We start from the raw sequence: 6,218 nt of genomic DNA on the forward strand, positions 1-6,218 counted from the left end.
GATTTCTCACTTTCCCTCTCGCTGTCTCTCTGCCCGGTGAGTGCACATACCCTAAGGCAAAAACCTCTTATAAATAAGTAAATAAATAAAATAAAGGCTAAGTCCAGTCCCTGTTTGCTGTCTGGCATGCTGGCTCACCATGGATGGCCCTTGTCAGATGCTGCAGCTTACTCTTGGACTGCCCGACTTCCAAGACCATGGCTAAATCAGCCTCTACAATTTATAACCACCCTGTCCGAGGCGTCCTGTTAACAGCAGCACAACACAAACTAGGATGAGAGGCACGTTTGCTGCTTTGCTCCAATTCTGTGCTCAGGGCAGGCATCACTAATCAAACCCAGACTCTGTGGCCACATGCTGCTTCTCGCCACAGGGTTTCAGTAACCATTTCAGACGTTATCCCTGGTCCTGCCCAACCACTTCTTTTAGAGATCACGTAACTGAGACACACGAGGGGGAGGGACTTCTGGAAGATTGCACAGGAGTTGGTGCCAGAGTGGGAAGTGTAGGTGTAGGTATCTGGCCTCCTACCCCCACACTCTGGAGACTTCAGGAGAGGATGCGGGAGCACCGCCCTGACCGCCTGTGGCTCGTGTTTGTGGTCACCGTGTTCCTTTGCACTGGGGGGCCGACATGGGGGTGGGGTGCCAGGGACGGTGGAATCAGTGCCAAGGGCATCTTTTTGATGGCAAATTGGAGGGAAGTTCTATTATGCTGCTTTGGAACTGAAAAAGGGTTCCTTTTCACACTCCGAATGCTACAGATTTTTCTTCCTGGAGAGAACAAGGGCTGAACTTTTAACCTGTTTTCTCTCATCGGCTTCAGCCAGAGACGCGCCAAGCCGGGCTCTCTGCCTGGGCCCGAGGAACAGCTGCTGGGAGCTGTGTGGAACAAGGGAGAGGGGAGACTCTGCTTGGGATGAGAAAGGGGTCGGCTGGGGGAGGCGAGTCCGCCAAGCAGGTGGCCCCACCCCTTGGCCGGATTCCTGGGCTGACCCAGAGGCCAAGCACGAGAGGATTCCACGGCCCAGAGGAGGGGCTGGAACTGACATCCTGGCTCTGTGGACGAGGGCACATGACTTGCCAAAAGTCACACGCTACAAGCTGGGGCTCGAACCCTAGGCTCTCCAGAAGCTGAGGTCAGGGCCTCCACGGGCCCTCTCTTCTTCCCACACCTGGCCAGGACTCCCTGCTGGCTGTGGACGGAGCCAGGGGAAGATCTCAAAAGGACTGAATGTGAATGGCTGGGCTGGTTCATGGCCAGCCAGGGACTGGGAGGGAATGGACACAGCCCTCCTTAGGAGGGGTGCCCTCCTCCCCGCTCCCGCTGTCTCCTGGGTCCTGTGAAAGCTGTCACCCCCCTGGGCTGTGGCAGGAGGGAGCATGTGGGCATTCTCCCCTCACCTCTCGCCCTTGGCCTTTGCTTTTCACTTTCACTGCCTCCCTACCCTCTGCACAAAAGGCAGGTGGGCAGAGCAGATGCCCCTGGCTCCAGAGGTCAGGGCCACCTGGCACTTACTCGCCTTGTACCTGCGGACCTGTGTAAGCCCAGCTTCCTTACCTGTAAAAGGGCCAAAGCACCTTCTGGGTGCAGATATGAGGACTAAATGAGGGGGGATATATATAAGGGACCTTCAAAAAGTTTGTTAAAAAATGAAAAGAAATTGAAATCCATGCATAGCTTTTTATATCACACCTTTAAAAAAAAAAATTCGCCATAGGGTGCATGTACTCACCAGAGACAGAGAGAGGGGAAGTAAGAAATCACTCCCTTGGGGGATGGCCACACCACAAACCTTTCTCTTCCATTCTCCTCTCAGGAGTTTGGGCACACTCGCACATACCCCCCAGCATGTTTTTCAAGTTGCTGGGTCTGGGACTTGAACTGCAGAGTTGGCCATGTGGGATCCAATGCCTTAACCAGCACATCACCTGCTGGCCCCATAATATGCCTCTTTTATAAACTGTTTTTTAAAGAATTATTTTATTGAACTTTATTTATTTATTTACTTATTTTGACCACAGAGAGAGAAAAAGAAAGTGAGAAAGCAACCTGCCAGGTCCAGGACTCAAACCACAGTCAACCATGTGGGAGTCCAGCTCCCTTAACCACCATGCTGCCTGCCGGCCCCTCTATAAACTTTCTGAAGACCCCTCACATCGGCTTGGAGCCCAGTGCAAGGCAGATCCTCAACACAGCCGTCCCACCTGAGCCGCAGATGTGCAAGACCATGGACAGTGCCAGGCCCTGCAGATCCTGTCCGCGTCTACACATACACACCTCGAACGAAGCTCAACGCAGACATCAGGCGCCCTGAGAGGTAACAACGGCAGCTCGTGACAGAGCCGTATACACGGACTGCAGTCAAGGTTATGCGAATGTGGTTTCTCGCTCCCTCTCGCCCTCTCAAAACATCTCACACCACGCTCACCTATTTTTTGACCACGGATGTCTGAAACCAGGGAAGGCGAAACAGTGGATGGGGACCACAGTGAGGGGCAGTCATTCGTTTTAGGCCGAGCGTGGTGCTTTGGGCTCAGGAGACAGCCCTGAGGTGAAGGGAGTCCAACAGGCACCAGTTTCATCTGCCTGGCTTCCCGGGACCATGCCTGAGACCCCGACGGACACGCCTCTGGCTCAATGGCCACGGTCTCCAAGGAGCCTTCCTGGTTCTCATTCCCATCAAACTAAGTACAAAAGTCTAACCCCATCCCTTGGGGAGCCTGGAGTTACTTGTTCTCACCCAGGAATTAGAGGGGCTCAGGAAGCCAAGCCCTGCTCTGCCCTGCTCTGTCCTGCTCTTCTCTTTTATTCTCTTCCTTACTTTTCTCAATTCTTTCCTCTCTCTTTTTCCCTCTTTTCTTTTTTCCTTTCTGTTCTTTCCTCTCTTTTCTTTTCTTTCTACCCTTCTCTTCGCTTCCTTCTCTCTGTCTTGATTTATGCATGCTTGCTGGAGAGACACAGAGAGAGGAAAGCGAGGAAGCATCCCCTACAGGGAGTGGTCACACTGCAACCCCTTCTCCGTCTCTCCCTCCTTCTAAGACTTTGGGCACATACATACACGTGCCTGGTATGTTTCTCAGAGCGGCTGGGTTCAGACTCAAAGCGCACAGTCAGTCGTGAGGGGTTCAGCCACGTTCACCACCACCACAGGCGGGGCCACAAAGCCCTGTTCTGCCACTAGCTCTTCCTTCCTTCTGCCCATAGTACTCCAGTTATCTCCCCTCTGATCCCAGAAATCCGTGAAGGGAGAGAAATTGTCTACTGAGACCCTACTAGGAGCCGGAATCTGTGGTCAGCAGTCTCACAATGCCAAGAGTACTTGGTACTGTGCGATTTCACAGATGGAAAAACTGAGGCTTCTAAAGGCTCAGGAAGTTGTCTGAGCATGCCAATATTGTGTTCCCTAGCTGCCCTCTGGCTGCATAGACTTTCACCCTGCGCTTCACACATACTGTCGGTGTGTGTGTGTGTGCGTGGCTATAGTGTGTGTATACTCACCAGAGAGAGACCGAGAGAGGGAGAGGAGAAGGCATTCCCAGAGGGACTGGTCACCCCACTACCTCTTCTCCATCTCTCTGTCCTTTTGGGATTTGGGCCATGCACATGCATGCACCTGGTATGTTTTTCAAACTGCCAGGTCTGGGACTCAAACTGTGCGGTACATCCTGGGGGTTCTGGCTGCCTTCACCACCACGCCACAGGCTGGTGACAGTTGCTTTTGCCCTTCTCACCTGCACACCTTCTCTACCTGCCCTAATGTTCCTTATTTGCGATGTCTCAAGTCAGGTCACCTCCTCTGGGAAGTCCCCCTGAATCATAATGCCCCACTGCTCTGTAGCCACTGGTGTTTTACCTGCCACTGTCGGCTACTCTTTTCCAGTGGTCCGTGGTTCCCAGTAAATGCTGGGACCCCCAAGACCCAGCGCAGGGCTTGCCTCACGGTCCCCCCGCATTTGTAGGGCTTGGACATGCCCAGTGCTCTGCTCCGTCAGCGTGGCCCGAGCTGCAGCCTCTCACGTAGACAACACCCAATCCCTTCCACAACCCATACTATGACTTAGTTGTTATTTTTCTTCCAATTGACTCTCTTTCCTTAAGTGCATTTTAACAAGGAAAGAAGTCATCACTATTGTAAGTGGGGACCTGCATCACTTGCCACACAAAGAGAACGTACGCAAGTCGAAGGATGGCGTCCGCTGGCAAACCCCTGACGCGGTTCCACTTCCTGTGCTTTGGGGGCTGCTGGGCTCCATCGGGCTGTCTCCAGAGTATCGGGAGTGTCCCCATCCCCATCCCCACCGTGACGATGACGATCCCTCATGCCGGGAAGCCGCTGTCACCATACACAGATAATTAATCACCATACAATGTGACAAAGACCATGGGGATGCGCACGGTGTACTGTGGGCTGAGACTGGGTGTGGAAGGAAAGCAAGCAGGGATGGCTTTCTGGAGGTGGGGACATGTAACGAGGCTTGGAGAACTAGGAAGGGGCTGGCTGATGCTGAGAAGGCCATGCCAGGTGGGGGGCGGCAGAGGTACCATCTGCGGAATTCAGCGGTGGCTGGAGGCAGTGCAGGGAGTGCTGACCTCTCAGAGCCTGGCCATGTTGCACTGGGGCTGCCCACCCACGGTCAGCGGCTCTCTGGGGCCCCTCTGCAGGCCCTGCCCTCCTGCCCACCCCATCCGACCTAACACCCCACTTTATCTGCCCTGGGCCTCCCCTGCCACCCCAGCCAACCCTGGGGGAACGCCCGATCCCAGCTGTTGGAGCCCATTACAAGAAGTCCCAAAGGAGAGAAGCAAAGCAAGGCCATGCAGAGTCTCAGCATGGCTGGAGCTGGCACCACAGCCACCAGCCCAGAGCGCCTCCTCAGTGGGGAAACAGGGTTCCAGCCACGGGAGTGGCTTTGGCCCGAGCCCCGCTGTGCCCGCACCCCCTCTGCTTCCTGGAGACTGCACAGAAGAAAGCAATCAGGGGGCCCTGCATGCACGGCTGGGGAGGCCTGGCGGCCCTCCGGCGACGTGTGAACGAGTGTGCATTGCAGGAATATTTGTGCTAAAAGGGGAGACACACTGAAGTCGTTAGTATTAGGCCGACAGGAGGCGGCTGCTCGGGGCCCTGCTCTCAAGCTGGGGTGGTGCTCCCCCCAACAATCCGGCCCTGGTCAGTCCTGTCTGACCCGTTCTTGGGCCATAACCCTCCAGGGCCACAGCCGCTATTCTGTCTGCACTACATGAGAGTACAGAGATGCGAGAGGTGAGCTTCCATTAAGCACCTATTGTGTGCCCAGCATTGGTTGGGGCTCATGACGACCTGCAGGGTGCACATGGCTATTGACCCCACTTCGCAGGTGAGAAAACTGAGGTTGGAGAGGGGAAGCAAGGGGCACAGGGGCACGCAGGCAGGGCCAGGATTGAACACACACAGGTTTGTCTCCATGGAAGACGCCAAGGCCTTCACTTTATGAAACAGTCATCGGGGCTAGTGTGTGTGTTTCTTCTCTGCCTCTGTGCAGGCGTGTGAGGGGACAGGCGGGAGAGGAGTGGGGCAGAGACCACCCAGGCTGGGACCTTGTCTCCGCAGGACAGTGGCCTTCCTCTCTGGGCCCCAGCTTCCATATCTGTAAGACAGGTCACCGTGAGGATTAAGTGCCATCGTGTAGGTGGGTCCTGGTGACCTGATGTCTCCCGGGGCCCTCACCCTGGGGTGGTCTCTGGAGGACTGGCGGTGAGGGCAGGGAGGTGGCCTGTACTGAGCTCTGCGGGGTCAGGTGGTCTTGGCGGAGGAGTCCCCCTAGAGCTCGGGAGCCAGCAGGGCTGCAGCTGAAGAGGGAGGGAGGACCCCTGGTAGCAGTCCCCGGGGTCTCCGCTCCCACCGCCCAGGAGCAAACCAGCCTGGCGTGGACCCAAGCTGACGCCACCCTGGACCTTCCCCAGCAGGGGCTAGTGAGGCTGAGGTGCTGCAAACCCAGGCCAGGCTGGTGGGACGCTAATCACAGCCTGGAGGTGCGGCCCAGGCCGGGAACGAGTTAGAGTCTCCACAGCGAGGTGAAGGGAGGAATTAGGAGGTAGAGTTCCAAGCCACCTACAGGCTTGAGAAAGTCGCTCTGCTCCTCTGAACCCATCTCCTCAGCTGTAAAGTCTGTGTAGCTCCCAGCACGGTGTGAAGAAGCAAGGAGGCATTGGGTGCAAAGGGTTTTTGTAACGTGTGA

Source organism: Tupaia chinensis, unplaced genomic scaffold, assembly GCF_000334495.1.
Source record: "Tupaia chinensis unplaced genomic scaffold, TupChi_1.0 Scaffold000146_1, whole genome shotgun sequence".
Taxonomy (NCBI): Eukaryota; Metazoa; Chordata; class Mammalia; order Scandentia; family Tupaiidae; genus Tupaia; species Tupaia belangeri.